Genomic DNA, 17,291 nt, shown 5'->3' on the forward strand with positions numbered 1-17,291 from the left:
TGCCTGGTACACAGGTTTGATTGAGGAGACCTCTGAAACACTGAGCAAGACAAATTTCTGCCCGGTGATTAGGAGGAGGATTAGAAGTGAAAAATAGTTTAAATATACTCAAACTGGAGACCAAATAATATAAAACCTCCATCAGATCTGAAACACTCCACAAATTATGAGGAGAGCTAGAAAAATTTTTAAATAGTGTCAGTCTGTATCTGAAAGTAGTAGGTACCAATTTTCAAAAATCAAAGACAAGACAAAATAAGAGAAAAGACAAAAGGGAAGGGAAGGGAAGGGAAGGGAAGGGAAGGGAAGGGAAGGGAAGGGAAGGGAAGGGAAGGGAAGGGAAGGGAAGGGAAGGGAAGGGAAGGGAAGGGAAGGGAAGGGAAGGGAAGGGAAGGGAAGGGAAGGGAAGGGAAGGGAAGGGAAGGGAAGGGAAGGGAAGGGAAGGGAAGGGAAGGGAAGGGAAGGGAAGGGAAGGGAAGGGAAGGGAAGGGAAGGGAAGGGAAGGGAAGGGAAGGGAAGGGGTTTTCTCAAATGTCAGGAGAGGAGGTTGGGGGTGTCAGATTGACCTTGTTGGCTTAGAAGGACCACCCCAGATGGGAATGGATGGCTTTAGCTCTAAGGGATCTGGATAGCCACAACTAAATTTACATGGCTTCAGTGGTGTGACTTTCACAGGACAAACATGAAGAGATACAATCCTTCATACCGCCTCAGAGGCTGATTAAAATTATTTGTTTTCATATTGATTATTCCAAGTCATTTTCCTGGACTCTGCATATGTTCATTATTATTATTTTGTCAGACTTGAAGAAAATAAAAGGAATCACATTCCCAAGGGGTCGTTATAGGACCAGGTAGGAGCTGTGCCTGCACTGAAAGAGCAATGCTGTGCAGTTGGACTCTAATGCTGCAGGAAGCAGATTCTGGATGTGACAGACTGTAACTGACTCTGACTGTGTCAGACTCTGGATTGTGAATGAACTAGGCCAAGGGAATGCAGACCTCATTCTTGGTTTTGCTTTTGCAGATGACTCCCATATTTGTTTCAGTCACGATAGCCAGAGGAGAGCAATAAACCTAATGACTAATACAATGAAGGACAGAAAAAAATCTGACCTTAGTAATCCTGGAGTTTCCTGAATTTCTAAATTTTCAAGCCTAAAGTACTAATTCATTGTGCTAACCCCAGTCTCTTGTCCTCATATGCATCATGATTTGAGCAAACAAGAAAAGGTCTTTGTTCCTTTTGACAGTGTTCTAGCTTGCCAATGTGCTTTTGTGAGAGCACATGTTTGCTGCTTGCCCTTCTTGTTGGACTCTTGGCACAGAGCTATGGATACTCTTTGAATCAGGACAGTTCTCTACTCAGTGAACAGCTTGAATAACCAAACCACAGGGCTGTAATTCCTGTACAGACTAGGAGAGGAGCTGTGGGCAGTCTAGCTATGTAAACCGCTGCTGCCTTCATCCTTCCACCTGGTCTGCTTGCTGCCCTGGAAAAGTGTTTGTCATACAGGTGTTAGGAGGAACAGCACCCCAGTGCTGAGCCTCATGCACTGAAGAATAAATGTTTGTTTCATCCTGTTGGCACTGCTGCCATAGTGGGGTTTGCTGTTTGCAAGTCGTGTAGAAAAGTAGCAAAGTTATAGCAGACATACTTGCAGAGGTACAGCAGGAGAATCAGCAAAGCTTTTTTGCATTATCAAAGACTTTTTCTTTTAGAATCGATTCTTGTAACAGTGGCACACAGTAACACATGGACTATGTTCACCAAGGACTATATCAACAATAGTTCCTTTGTTTGGAAAAAAAATAAAAAGAGAGGAATAAGCATAAATGTACTCTCAGGAAGAAAATAGATTTCTAAAAATTCCATATCCAGGAGTTTTTCTAAATAAGTATAATCTGACTGAAGCAGAAAAGGAGTTAACAAAATTAAAAGAGGAAACACAGTCCTCACTAAGGTAGATTTGTACCACTTTAACTCCATTTTCTTAACTCCAAGCTAAACTCTTCTCTAGCTAAATTATGGCTCAGATTTGCAAAGAACAGAGTTTATGCTGGTATAATTCCATTAATTTTGTCATTTTCAGGAAAACTTGTGGTTTCATCTGGAATACTTTTATGTGAGTAATGCATGCTAACCAACTAAGGAGTAACATAGACTTGTTTCACAAAGATTCATGTTTCCCAGGCTTCATCTGGAAAAACATCTTGGATGCATGAGGCATGAGGAATGATAAGCTATTAGATCATCACTGAGTCAAAAAAAATAAACTTTTATATATCACCCTACCCATGTTTTGATTACTGTGCTTCCCAGCTGCCAGAAAGTAAAAACAGGAGTCACAGAGGAGACAGTTCAAGTAGCTGACACCACTAGACAAACATGCCACAAGGTCTGATGAGGGCTGAGACATTTATTCTCTGGAGTGGCCATGTGGCTGAAAGGGTCTAGCCAGGAGCAAGGAGGGTGGCAGCAGTGCCAGCTGCCTGCAGTGCAGCTTTTCTAGCCCATTTCAGCTGAGCTGGGAGACGTGGACCAATCATGCCTCTTCCCACCCCACTGGGGTGTCCCATGCCCAGGAATACCTCTGATTTGGAGGGAAATTAATCTGTGGAGGAAAGTACTGCTGCTGCTTGCTGGAGCCTTGAACCCAGCTGATGAAGCCTGTCTTGAGTCACAGCCACTCTCGGAGCACTGGATTGAGCACTGTGCCCTATCACGATTACTCACATATTGTTTTACAGCATTCTGCTCTTTTGAGTTAACCCATTTCAAATCAAACCATGAACTTCACACGAAGGTAACACTAGCAGTGTCACCATTAGTTCCAGTCCAAACCTCCTAAGCATTTGTTTTATCACCTGACAGCCTGAACGTGCCTGGAAAATGGTAAGAGAGGTGATGCAGATTAGCTGGCCTACCAAAGATTTTTCACTCCTGCAGTTGGGAAATCTCTGGTGTTAGGTAAGCACTGGTCATTTCCTTTTGTTGGCAGCATAGAACCAAGCTGCCACCATATAACCCACAAGGTGAAATACACCATGGACACAGGAACAACACTCTAGTATCTCTGGTAAGTAGTTTCTAAAGACCACTGCTCCTATAACAATGCACTGTCTCCTGCCAAGATGGTAGAAAACTGCTGAAAGCAGCAGTCCACAGGAGCAGGTTGAAAATCATCACAGGTCTTGCCTTGTTTGTATTCTTACTATGACCAACCAAAATACCTAAAAATTATACACAACTGAGGGAATACAGCACAGAAGTCATTCCGTGGGCCTTGCAAGCCTGCTTTAACCTAGGAATGAACCACGGGGCAAATAGCAAATACAATTAGGAAATGAGGAAGCCCTTAGCTTTCTACAAAATAAGTTTCAACTTTTCACTTGAAAATTACTTTTAATTTCAAAATTAACTTCCATTTTTATCAAGCATGAGATGAGGAAATAAAAGATTAATGTCCCAAAAGCAAACTCTAAGCTTTGGGTAGAGGTGAATGTTTTGTGCTCTCTCTCTCTGATCCGATGTGAATCTTGAATCTCTCTTCTTTTCAGTAGCCATAATTTGCACAGCTCTGATTTTGCTGAAACCAGTAAACTATAGCTACATTTTACATGTGATTAATTTCTATTTCATTTAAAAAAATATACAAAAAATCAGAATGTAGATACCCTTACAGATTTTACAGCAAAGGGGAAAAAATTAGACAGAGGACCTGTATTTTCTACAAATATAGTCTCCAAGAGACAACAGTGTAAAAAAAAAAAGCCATCTGCAGCATCTCAAATTTCAACTGTCAACCAAAGCAGGGAGCAAGTTCCAAATCTCTGTCAGTGACTCCTTTGTAGGAAGTTTCAGTTGTTGATAGACACGGAGTACCAGCTTGCACATGAATGCCTTGTCATCTGGTGAGACATGAATTTAACCCCCTCCATTAGATTGGGCTGCCCTCTACCTCCCAAAAAGTTCCTCCTCTGTGAAGTTTAATTGGTTTCAAAACAAGGAGTTAAAAATAGTCTCTGATACTAATCCTGCCCTTGGGTTTCTCTATCAATTTTGGTGGTTTTTCAATAATATTTTTCTCATTGGGAAAAAAAAAAAAAGAAAAGAAAAAGAATTCTCTGGCTACATTCATACTGGAGATTAACCATGCCCAGGACTCCTCTCTGACTGTGAGGCCAGCTGTCCTGGAAAATACTTCAGGCTCTTAAGCCCTCTTACCATCCATAACATGTTGGCTGCATCCACAACATGTTGGCTGCATCCACACTGCCCACTGGGAATTGCTCCTAGCCCATGCTGACTCCTGAAACATGCTCTCAAACGGGTCAGGAGGGTGTTAAGTGGCCTGGCCAGAAGTGTGCCAAGGACCACTCCAAGAGTTTAGCGTGAGTGGAGACGTTCACCTTCCAGTATCTGTGCTATTGCCCCGTCACTGTTTAATTTACAACCTTTCCTTTCCACAGCCTTTACAAACAAAGGAAATGGAAAACTAATCAGCCATGCTAAGGGAAAGTGCAACTCACCATAAATACACAGTCTGGAGAGAGAAAATAAGCAGTGGGTGGTGGGAAAAGAGAAAAAAATCCGAATTTTTCAAGTTAGGTCAAGGCATGCAGAATTCTAGTACTTATTCTAGAGGCAAATTTTTAAGTTGCTGCTGAGGGATATTTTAGTGATAGAGAGGTTCAGCAGAAGTCAGGAAGCTGAAGCACAGAGAGAGGTTATGCAACATCCCCACTTCACACCAGGCTTATTCTGGCTTTTGCTGGGCTTGGTGGCACAAACTTTGAGCTTTTCTGCTCAAGCTTTTCTGTGTCACTGATAAGGGGACTAGCACTGTGAGGCTCCAGAGTGGCCCTTGCATTATTCAAAGCCCTGGCCTTCATTTGTCGTTACTGTTTGCAAAGAGGTAAAAGGAGAGTCTTACTTCATTCCTGGCAGTGCCAGCCCAGTGACTGTCATTATTTCCCAGTAATCCTGCAGGCTTTCCACTGACTTCAGAACTTGTGGCAAAGAAAGTAAAGAAATAAATGTCAGCCTAAATGATTTAAATAATACCAATGCCTCATGCTGACAGGGAGCAACACAAAAACCTGCAGATACTCCACCTGGGCATTGAGAACAGCCTCTTTAATAGCTTTCATTTTTAGAAATCATATTTGCATGCCTCTCCTAATGTCATGGTTTCAAAATCGCTAGACAGTTTTTTCACTTGAAAAGAATTAAGTTAAAGAGTTATCCTGCATGTACAGGTTGAGCTGGTTTTGATGGGGCTGTTTAACAGCCTTTTAATGTTAATCTGCTTAAATCTTCACCTGGCCTTTTAATTCTGAACAAAAATCCAGGCTAAGCTGAAAATACAGCATAGTTATTTTGAGTAAGGAAGGAAAGGAGAAGGAAAAAGCAAATTCATATTTCTGCATGGGCTTGGTCTTGCATTAGCATTATTAAATTGCCTGTTGCCAGATTCTTTAATGTCTGTGACATCTTAAAATCCAACTTCAGCCGGGATAAAGTACAAGATAATTGTGTTTGGCTAGTTGCAACTAGCCAAACACCCTACCTTTTTTAACTTCATTAAAAGGGCTTAATTTTCTTTGTTTTCCACTAGGATAGAGAAAAACTTTCTCAGCTGCTTTTCTTAGAAAGTAATTCAGCTCAGAGCCATGGAAATATATTAAAAAGAGATCAAATAAATGGAGTGGGTGTTTTACAAGCCTACGTGATGTTAGAGTTGTCTGCACTGGTATAAATTCATACTGTTCAGCTTTAAGTATTTAACTTGTGTGACTTAGGTAGAAGTTTAGGTTTCATCCATAATCTGTAGTGTCTTTGAAATGGAGTCTGAGCTCTCTGAGGCTATGTTAGGACTTCAAGTCTGTCCTCCTCCTCAGTCATGCAGTTCCAGTGACCACTGCTAAAGCCCACCGTGACTCCTATTTATCAGGTAAAGCATGCCCTGATTATCTTCCCATGGTAAAAGGCTCTGAGGAGAGGGTGGTGTTGTCCCAGTCTCCCTGTGAGAGGACATGGCTGGAGGTCTCAGTTTTGCCCCTCTGGATCAGCCCTAATCTCTCCGAAGAGGTTTCGCCCTTAATTTGGGCACATCAGTGAACTGACTGATAAACTGGGGCTGGATCCAGAAATGCATCATCACAAAGGCCGATTTTGCTGATGGGTGGGGGGGACAATAGCAGGTATTTGGCACCTCGTTATCAGCATCTGACACAGTGCCACACTTGGTGGCAAGTGTTAGGACATGACAGAGGCTGTGGGACTGTGTCTGCCCCTCACAGTCCCTGCTACAACCAGCCCTGCCAACTCTGTACTAATGAAGTCACAAACTGAAGTGGCTTGTGCTGTTGGGATGGATTTCCTACAAGGCATCAGACCTCTGCTGCAGGCACACTTCTGCAGAGAACACAGTATTTCTAACAAGCACTGAAAAGGGTCAATAGGTGACCCTTTCTGAGCTCCCTATCTTGGAAATGAGCTCATTTGATACTCCAGTTACAACCTCTCATGCTAAACTCTTTTCTTGGGAGAAAGAGTGAGGAGAATTTGGCTGTAATTGTATAAAAACAACTAATTTAAGAAAGAACAATAAAAATGGATCCACATTAGCTTTCTTTTAGTTAGGGAAAGTGAAACTAAAAACTAATTTTTATTAATGAAATATATGAAAAAATTAATCATATAATTTTCAAGTTCCTATTTCACATATTATGACAGAAAAGCAGTGAGGATCTCAGTTGCTCAAGGGAATTGGTGGGATGTCTTTAAATATTAAGACATCACTGGGTCTTGGAGTGATTTTGGAGTGAAATTTAAAAGAGTGATTTGACCTTTCACAATAATGCCAAAATTTTGGTCACCAAAAAACAAACAAAACAAACAAACAAACAATCAAAACCCCCCACAAAAAAACAAAAACAAAAACAAAAAACTAGGTGCATATACAGATGGCATATTATTGGTAGATCAGGTAAGAAAGCAGCATATGAGTACATTACTGTTTTTCTTTATTTAGTGAAAAGCTGTCTGACCCTGTAGTTATGTAATGTCTCAGCATTCCTTATTTGTTTCCTCAAATATTTTTCATCTGCCTTCAAGGAAGTTTAGGTGACTGAGAAATTACTTTGAGCTGCTTCTCCTGTGTGGTGGACCCAGGGCCCTGGCAAGGACCCTGTGCTGTTGCTGCTGGCAGTTCTGTCATGTCTTGGCTCTGCTGGGACCAAGCTGGACCAAGCTGTGATTGGGAAAAAGAAGATTAGCCAGTTTTCCTCCTTTGAGGAAGCCAATTCACCTCTTGTCAAAGGTGCTATACTTACTTACCTTAAGAAACAAGATTTCATTTACTGTATTAAGTTTCATATTTCATTTACTGTTTTACTCCTAGAGAGAATAAACCTCACTCAGGTTTACATGCCTAGTGAAAGTGTCTACGTGAGCTTTAACAACCATTTAACAACACTGCTTGCAGTGGTATTATTCACTACAGAGACCACAGATAAGAGCTTATCCTTATCTTCATTTGTCCACATGCAGACTGCATGAATTTCAGAAGTAAGAGAGCTTTTTCAGAGCTGCCCAGATGAAAGTTAAAGGGCAGCTCTCCAGAGCATCCAATAGCCAACTGGTACGCACAGCTGTCCCAAAAAAGCAAGCTCAAACTAAACAGCTGAGCCTCCACTGTATATATACTGAAAATATTTCCCAAGGCTTTCAGAAAAGTCAGAACAAAGTCCTCATGTTGAATAAATATTTCTTTACTTTTACTAATTAAGAATATTTTATACCTTTAAACCTGAAAGACTCTGCTAAATGAAATTTGAGGAATACATACACGCTCTGCCTCTATATGAAATTGTGCAACTCATTTAATCAAAGTAAATTCAAAAACATGGTATCTTACTAAATCTTTTCAATTCATCCTGCACAACACCACTGACTGCAAAAAACCCCACCTCAACACAAATTTAAAAACAAAATATTAAAAAACCAGTCAGCAGTTTGTCAGTGAATTATAGGCCTGCAAAACCCTGCTATGAAATGGCCAGAGAATTTAGAGAAATTCCCTACAGCTGACAGTGGGCCATGAGCTCAGCCTAAGGTAGCTGTCATGCTTTCAAAAAATATTGTTATTCTGACTGTACTTTCTGGCACTGTTATTACTTTTTGCCATCAAGAAAAACCAAAAGCCTTCATGGAAAAGTTCTCAGCAGCACATCCCAGTGTTGTAGGATGACTTGGCTGCAGCACTAGATTTCCAGGCACTAGAATTCACCGGGCCATACTCTGTGGAAGCAGCAAACACCAAGGATTCGAAAAACCTTGGACTTGTTAAAATAAGCATACATGTCAAAGACAAAGGATTGCAATCAAAGGGACAGGAAAGTCTAGAAAACAAAAGTATTAGCAGAAGCAAACAGTTAGGATTATGGTACAAAAGTAATGAACAGGTGTGGCAAGTCCCCTGTCCTCTGCTCAGCCAGGGTGTGACACAAGGTCTTACAAAGGATTTCTGCAGGTAGCCAAACACGTGACAGAACTATTTAAGTAAGCAAGAACAAGACTGGGGAGTTCTGTGTAAATACTTGTCACCGACTGATCTTTTATACCTTGAAGATGCATTTCTAGAAAGGAAAAAGCCTGAAAATTGTTCTTCTAATTGTAAACTCAAAAAAGCTGAGAAGTGCCATTATATTAGTCTTTCTCAAATCTCAGAGAAACTTTTCCAAATGTCTATAAAGGCAAATATTAAATAAGTAGCTTGCTTAAATAATGGAACAGTTATTTGACTTCATACCACATGCATATTTTTAAAAGAAAGAAAGAAAATACTGGGAGGGGTAGTAATTTTTTTTGTTAATTGTTTTGAAGTCCTTAACTAGAAACACATCATTGCCAGATTGTACTCACATAAACTTTATATCATATATACTATATGATATCATATAAACTATATATAACAAAAATAAAGTTTTGTCTGTATAATGTTAGATAAAACAGTAACTATATAAGTTTAAGAAAGCAAATCACTTATGCCAAGTAAATGTCAATTAGCATTATGAATGACAATTTAAGGAGGATTAGATGATGTATTGCAGGTTTGAAACAACCAAAAATAGAAAAGCTATACAAGCCATAAAAATTGCACAATGTACAACTTTCAGTTCCAGGAAGATTGTGTTTGCAATCCTTGCCTACAAATGGAGTTGCTTTCTGACTGCTGGGATAGATCTTCTGGGGCCATAATTAATACAGACAGTCCCGAGCTTTCCAAATGACTCAGACATTTAAAAATATGATATGATATTGGGCTTAAACTTGTGAATTTTTTATAAAATCATTTAATGTTTGCCTTTCTGAGCTGGGTTCACAGTTTCAAAGTGTATTGTAGCATCTTGAGGAACTTTAAAACTGGAAATAAAGAATGCTCTCTAACCATTGTGATACTAGCAATGGGGTTTTTAAAAGACAGGAAAAATCCAAGATGAATATTGTAAGACATGTAATATGGTCATAAGATTCCATGGTGCCTGCTACAGAGCTCCTCATTACACTAAGTCATTAACTCAGGATGCTTATTTTTAACTCATTATGCTAAAAAATTTCAGAGAAAATAATGTGCCTTGAGGATGTCCTTGGGAATTGTCAGCAGTCCGAAGGGCTTTAACAGCTCTGCAATTCAGATGAGCCTCTGAAAAACTCTTGGTTTTCGTGTTCACATTTTCTTGTTTTGAAATAAGTCAGTTTGGTTACCTCCTGGAGCTGACATTGGCAGAAAGCTCAGGTATTGCTTTCCAGCCACGCTATCGCAACAGCATCTCCTGCATGTTCAGCCCGTGGTGTGCAGTGGTACCTGTGTCGAGGGATGCTCCCAGGGCAGGGGCTTCACTAGAATCTAGGTCCGGAGTGGGGAGGAGGGAGTCGAGGGCGGAGGTGTCCCTGTGCCATCGCTCTGCTGCTCCCACCTGAGGCTGACTGGGGTCCCTGCTGCTCCCTAGAGAAGAGATAAGGCTCAGGGGCCGTTTGCCAGGACAAAGAGAGAAGCAGCATGTTCTGCTTGTCTGCCAGCCAGCCAGCAGGCAGCTAGAAAACACAGGCTGCCAGACTTAAGGTGGCTTGAAAATACTTAGAGACTCCTGTTGACTTTATCCATGTGTTTCCAAAGCCATGACAGTGCAGAGTGGCCTGAAGAATCCAGAATACACGAGGTGAGGCATTTGCAGGTATGATACAGTACAGCAACCAGGTGGTTAAACTTCACACTCCCTTTGCCTCCAAAGAGCTGGTATCACAAGTCACTGCTTTATGCTGTAATTTGGCAATCAACACCAAGAAACCCCTCCAACCCAAAAATAGCAGCCATAATGAGGGAAGGAAAAAGCTGGTAGGTGATGTGCTGGGTTCCTCATTGAGTAGAGCAGTTCTGCAGAATATGTGCAGTGCAATGGCACAACATGGTGACACAACAGCAGAGCATTAGTGACACTGCAGGCAGTCTGCACAGTCCTGCCTGCTCAGTGGGACCATGGGACTCCCACGGCTGGCTGAGCAGGCCAACCTGCACCACAGCAAGACATGCAGAATGGTTTCTCCCAGGAAATTTTAAGAATAGCTGCATATATATTAATTGCCATTGTAATCTTTTTGATAGTTGTGCCGTGTCTACTTCGGTGCATTCGGCAATCCATGGACAAAGCTGTCAAAGAGGTGGTTTTGGTTCAAACAGGAGGGGGAGATGTTGGAGTCCAGGACATGGGGAAAGCTCCTCAAATTGCCCTGGGGGCTCTGAGACCCTTGCTGGGACCCCAGGAAAGCACTGCCTTTGACCTTAGTCCATGGGAAAAACTTCCAACACTTGTGGACGAAATGAAAACAACAAAATTTTAAATTAGATAGTAGTTTAGTTTGTCACAGGGAGAAAATTTATAGTTTTGGGTTTTTAGAATGGATGGGAGCATGGGGTTTTAGTAGATGGGAGCAAGATGGAGAATTTTGGGTGGTGTCTTAAATACCTTTTCTTTGACTCCATCTTCTGCTGTGATGAGGCACAGAGACATTGGTAGAATGTATGTGATGTAGAAAACTGCATGTCCAGAATTGGTAGTAATCATTGGGACAACACTGTAAATATAGTATGCTTTAAGAGTTAATTGGATTAGAAACCTTTAAAAGAGCTTGAATACCAGGTCTTGTGCTCTTGGCAGCAGTGTCTTCCAGCACACTAAGCCTGGTGTAGGGCGGCGCGCAGACTTTTGAGATAAGAAATTTAATAGACACCTTTTAAGACCGAGCTGCGAGTTCCGCTCATCTTTTAAACCCTGGCACAGGATTTTGAAAAGGGAAAAAACCCTAATTAGGGGGATCTTGGACTCGAAATACGAGAGTTAGGGACATAGTGACAACTCCAAATCCTGTGGAGGTGTAGAAGACATGCAGGGAAGTAGGAGCTTTGCTCTGGGAGAGCTGGGATGTTGCCGGGCCTACGGGGGACCAGAGCCATTAACTGGAGAAACACAGGGTCTCATGCTGATAAAAGCTCATTCGTGTATTTGATTAGGTTGCATAAACAGAATTGTGGATTCCCTGAATTCTGCTCCAATCCTCTTGACTGAGCAGCATGGTTATGGCATAAACAAAGTTTTGCAGGTCAAATACACTCCAGACACAGCTGGCATGGAAACAGCAGAGCCAGTGGGTCTGAGCAATGCTATGTCCAGGCAAGCTCAGTGGCAGGACTGCAGGGGTCACAGAGATGCTGAGGGGTGTGAGACCATGGAGGTATTTCCTGGGCAAGGAAAACTTGGTGTTCTGGGAAGCTGTGATCTTTTTAAACAAAACAGTAACAATTTTGTTCAACTCTACAAAATGGCTTGTTATTTAAATAATTTATATCATTCTATTAACAGTCCAGTCATAAAAGGAACATTACCATTCAAGGAACAAAGCAGGAGTACTGCAGTATCTAAGTCAGTAGCAGTCAGAGCAGTGTATGACCCATTTGCCTATTATTTCATCACAAACTGTATGCGAATTCTTGCAAAATGGTAAGTATCAACTTGGTATTTGTATCTTTTTTCCTTGCTCTGAGTGGAAAGAACAAGATCTATTGGATTATGAACAATATAAGGAGAGACACAGTAATGAAACCTTAACCAACTGTAATTGGTGCATACATATTAAGGAAAACTTAGCTTTACAGGAAGGTTATTTTGCTGATAAGTATTTTCATTTTCTAGGAAATTGCTTAAAGAATTTCAATCTTGAGCAGCTACTTCTTGGAAAAGATTGAGCAATTACCCATCTATTTATTTATTTATGAATAGCAGAAAACATTTTCTACGTGTGCAAGGATTCAGGTTATCACACTGTCACACCCACAAGCCCTGAATCACATCTCTCATGACAATTTACAAGAAGAAGAGTAGAAATAACTTGTATGAGGCACATGGGATTTACAGCAATTAATTCTTCGGCCTATGAAAGGTTTGTCCTTCAAAAAAATTCAGTGGGAGTTTTTTTCATTAATTTGAATGGAGGAAGGCTCAAGACTACTGTCTTTAAAAGTTAATATGCAACTATCTAGACCTAAAAAAAGAAAATAAGTCATGTTTTTGCAATGAAGAGATGAATTTTCCGTGCAATTCATACAATGTAAGAAATGTAATGAAGCTGATTTTGTCAAGCACCCTACACTCCACCAGCACCACTGGACAAGGCTTTGGGATGCATGAAAGGGAACCTCCTTCCCCTGACCCACAGGCCACCACAGGGGCAGGAGGTGTGTGACGCCTTCCACTATCAAATCAACTCTTTGACTATCACTGTTATCATCAGAATTGCTCGTTAGAATTACATTTTCATTTAATTTATTATCACTGCCCCAAGAACCCAGGATGCCACATCAGCCCCCCTGGGGCCACCAGCCCTAGCCCCAGGATTGCCACAGCAGGGTTGGTCTCCAGCTCCACACAGCTTAGCCCTGCCCTGCTCAGCCATGAAGGCCCACAGCCCATCCTGGGCTCTTCCTATCTTCAGGAATATGCCTGATGCCTAGGCCTGGGGCTGTCCCCACCTCTCTGCCTCAGGTGTCTGTTTTCCAGGGGGATTGCCATCCCCAGCCCTCAGAAAGCAGCCACTCCTGCAGTGCCCTGCTATGTATGTCCTTAATTGTACACTTAACTGCTTGTATTCACAGTTGGAATTCACCTTTGCTCTTCTTCAAGTATTTTAAAAGCTTTTCATTTTCATTGATCTTCACATGTGCATGTAGTAGCTTAAATCTGTGCTTTCCTTTTCCTGCAGTATATTACAAAAGCTCTTTTTGCCTTCTGTCACAGGGCAGAAAAATGCTAAGAAGGAAATAGGCCTCTTTATTCCTGAGAAAAGAAGGATGGTAGAAAAACAAGTGCTCCCCCAGTATCTCTCCTTTACACTTACAGAGACATCCTGCTCTCCAGTGATCCTGATCCCAAGCACTGGGATGTCAGGCTCAGCACGACTGGGAAAAATTTTCTCTCTGAAGCTCCCCTTGAAACTTGATTAAACTATCAACTCAAAAAAGATTAGAAGCAAAACAGAAAAAAAAAATAGATTGCTGTCACAGTCTTAACAGCTGGCAGACAGGAGTCTCCTGGAGTTTTCCAAGAAGCTATGGCACAAGAGATCATGGATACTGGATTTGACCAAACATCCTTTTCTCTGTGGTCCTGGGAGGTGGTGAGATCAGTTGTACCCACATTCTCTTCTGCTTTCCATTGGCTCAAACCAACAGGAGCACTCTGCAGAGGTAATTCCAGGGAACCAACCCTCCCAACTCTGTAACTGAAATTTCTTAAGGGCAACCTGTGAATGCAATTGTGCCTTCTACAGGAAAGGTTAATCACATATTATAGAGTGTTCATAGGAATTTTCCCAGTCAATAACTGTCATACTTTGTCAAACAAACTTTCAAAATACCAGACTCATTTCTTCAATGATTACTGTCACAAATGTAATGAACTACATACAGTGGTGGCTGAAGGTCTCAAACAAATAAAAATTTTCATTGATTTCTCAGTTTTTGATTGAAACCCTAAAACCTTTCATACTGCAATTTCAATCAATAACTTTGGGAGGGGGGAACCCACATTATTTCTAATGAAGATCCCCTCAGAAGATTCAAAACCTTTGCTCAACCTCCTAAATATTTGGCACAGCATATCCTTGCAAGCCTGAAATTATTACTCTGTTTGCTGTGCTTTCTTTTATTGTGCTACTATGTAAGACTGTTGTACTTTGTCATTTGCAGCACATTACCTCAGACTTGTTCAGGTACAAAGATGGACTTCTGGGATGATCAGGGTAATGGAGAGCCTATCATATGAGAAGACAGAATGAAGAGCTTAGCTTGTTTAACTTGGCAAAGTAAAGGCTGTTAAGGGATCCAGCTGCTGTGTATAAATATATCACAGAGGCAAACATCAGGGAGACGGGAGAGCCATTTCAATTAAATGACAGCGTTGGCAATGGCATAGACTGGCCAGAATTTAACCTAAGTTAGAAACAAAAAACAGGTTCTCACATGGGGCAATGAGATATGAGAACAATTTGCCAGTTGGAAAAACAGCAGCAAAACTCCTAAATGCACTCACAGTGGAACTTGGTAAGTGTATGCAGGGGCTTTTAAAACATGATTCCTGCAATATTATAATAAATTTGATGACACATTAGTTCCTTCCAAGTCCTGTGTTCCCATATAAAGCTATAATCTATCATGCAGATTCTGTACTCTTCAATCATGCATGCTTCAAAACAAGATATGCCAGCATACTTTATATGCTTTAAGCTATTTAAAACCAAAACAAACCAAACCAACAACTCTAACCAAATAGTTCAGTTTAGTAAGTGTATTTGTTCAGAGAAGGGATAAAACTTAAATCATTTTCTCTCCCACAACAACAATAAATTCAATAGACCCAAATATATTACAAAATAAACATCTTTTACATTCAGTTGTCCACCACTGAAATTCCTAAGATTATTGATAATTAGTTCTACTTGTCATCTAGAACTGTTTAAGCTTTATTACAATTTTTATAAAATATTTTATCCATGGATTTAAAACCTTTGCAGCTGAAGTTCAACTGTTATTTATGGTATTCTGCTCTAAGCTATAAATTAATTAAGGACAAGAACATTTTTGTGCTAATGGATTTTAGGTTGGAGGGTATCCAAAAGATATAGCCAAGGGAACAGAATTATGATTGTTTCTAATTTATGTTGGTCATAGCATGGGTTGAACACGTGAGAGGGAAGACTTTTTTTAAAAGCAGAGTCATCTGGTTTTGGAGGTACTTCACTTTATTTCCACGCTTAAAAGGTTTCTTATGCTAAGCTTGAAGTTAAAACCCATGGACTTCTACAAAACAGAAAATTTCTTGGATAAAAAAAATAGTTTGTAAAATCTACTTCTGCTAAAAGCAGTAAAATGGTTACATAAAATTAATAATTTAAGAAAAGTTCTTACTCCTAAATGCAAACACACAAACATACACACAGAGACCCCCAAACTATAGCCATGACAGTATTACACACATTTTCACTTTCCTGTAGCTTCTCTCTGAAATTTTGATGAAAATACCAGCATGTTTTTTTCATATAAAGTGTACTAGCTCAGTGAAGGCAAATTTTGCTACAAGGATGCCTCAAAATTACTGTAATATCATATCTTACGGTAATTAATAATATCAAATTCTGATTCACTCTACTCTCAACTAAGATGGCTTTATAAACCTAGCTTGGGGTTTCCTAGTTTTATTAGCAGCTCACTGTCTTAGCTAGCATTAAAAATTAGTTTAAAATCTCTCACCAGTTTTTTGTGAGCAATGCTGAATTTAGCTCTCAAGATTCAGCAGTAGATACTCAGGAAGAAAGGGTCCAGAAGAACAGAAAGGATATCTCCATTGTCAACAGTTAATGGATGGCTTGGGACCTAAATTACTGACTTCTAACATCTTTTCCTATCTTATACAAAAATTCTTCCGAAAGCATTTTAAGTTTCTGACTTTAATCAAAGACAGTGAAAATCAATTTACATGTGTCTACATAACTTTGCATGTGTTTCTTCATTTTATTTTTGTTTATCATATGCACATTCACTAATATTGTGATTCCACCCATCCATCTTCTCTAGCCTCTTGTTATTCAACAGCCTTCTTCTATGCCTCTTTACACTTTTTTTTCTCAAGTAAAGTTTCACTTTTGACTCTGACATTGCTGGTGATTTTCATTATAGCCTTTTTTCCTATTTCCATTTGTGCTGGTTTTGGCTGGGATAGAGGTAATCACAGTAGCTGGTATGGGGCTGTTTTGGATTTGTGATGGAAATAGGACTGATAACACAGAGAGGTTTTCCTTACTGCTGAGCAGAACTTGAACAGAGTCAAGGTCTTTTCTGCTCCTCACCCCACCCCACCCCACCTGTGAGCAGTCTGGGGGTGCACAAGGACTTAGGAGGGGACACAACCAGGAGAGGTGACCCCAAACTAACTAAAGGGACATCCCATGCCATATGGTGTTACATTCAGTACATAAAGCTGGGAAAGGAAGAAGGAAAGTGGGGATATTTGGAGTGATGGCATTTGTCTTCCCAAGTGACTGATACTCATGACGAGGCCCTGCTCTCCTGAGGATGGCTGAACACCTGCCTGCCCATACATGAATTCCTGGTTTTGCTTTCCTTGCATGTGCAGCTTCCACTTTACTTGTTAAACTTTTTATATTTCAACCCACTAATTTCCTCACTTTTACTCTTCTGATTCTCTCCCCAGTCCCACTGAGGGGAGGAAATGAGTGGATGCGTGGCCTAAGTTGCCAGTTGGGATTAAACCATGACACCATTATATATGATTAAGGATTTAATCAGAAGAGATAAGCATTTTTCAAGTTCCTGATTTGCCTCAGCAGTCCACATGACACATACACATCAAAACAGCTGTGTTTCCTCCTTAAACTGCTACTTTTGTCTCAAGCAAAATTAGTTCTTGATTTAAACAGAAATTATCTACATGCTTTGAAATCTTTCAGAAGCAAACTGGTCATGAGTAAATGAAGACTGATCAGTTTTCAGAAGACTAATGTTCTGAAATATTTTCTCTCAGGGGGATGATGTCCTTGCAAATTTTAAGGGAAAACTTGATCCATATTCAAAAGAAAAAGTTATATACTGTCTGACACTAGATTCTGTGGATTTACACACTATTCTGAGAAATTCTAATACAATCCTCATGAA

At 40.4% G+C, this 17,291-nt stretch overlaps 1 protein-coding gene across 2 annotated transcripts in view; it reads right to left on the minus strand.

Annotated features, from left to right (window-relative positions):
- FILIP1 (filamin A interacting protein 1) overlaps positions 1 to 17,291 on the minus strand; it is a 100,613-nt gene that overhangs the window by 63,160 nt on the left and 20,162 nt on the right. The window contains exon 2 of one of the 2 annotated variants that reach the window (XM_066315031.1): positions 9,876 to 10,016. The exons of the other annotated variant lie outside the window; for it this stretch is intronic. The gene's annotated coding sequence lies outside the window, so the exon portion shown is untranslated. The remainder of the gene's footprint in view (positions 1 to 9,875; positions 10,017 to 17,291) is intronic. 2 annotated transcript variants of the gene reach the window in all.

This window comes from Sylvia atricapilla, chromosome 3, assembly GCF_009819655.1.
Source record: "Sylvia atricapilla isolate bSylAtr1 chromosome 3, bSylAtr1.pri, whole genome shotgun sequence".
Classification (NCBI taxonomy): Eukaryota; Metazoa; Chordata; class Aves; order Passeriformes; family Sylviidae; genus Sylvia; species Sylvia atricapilla.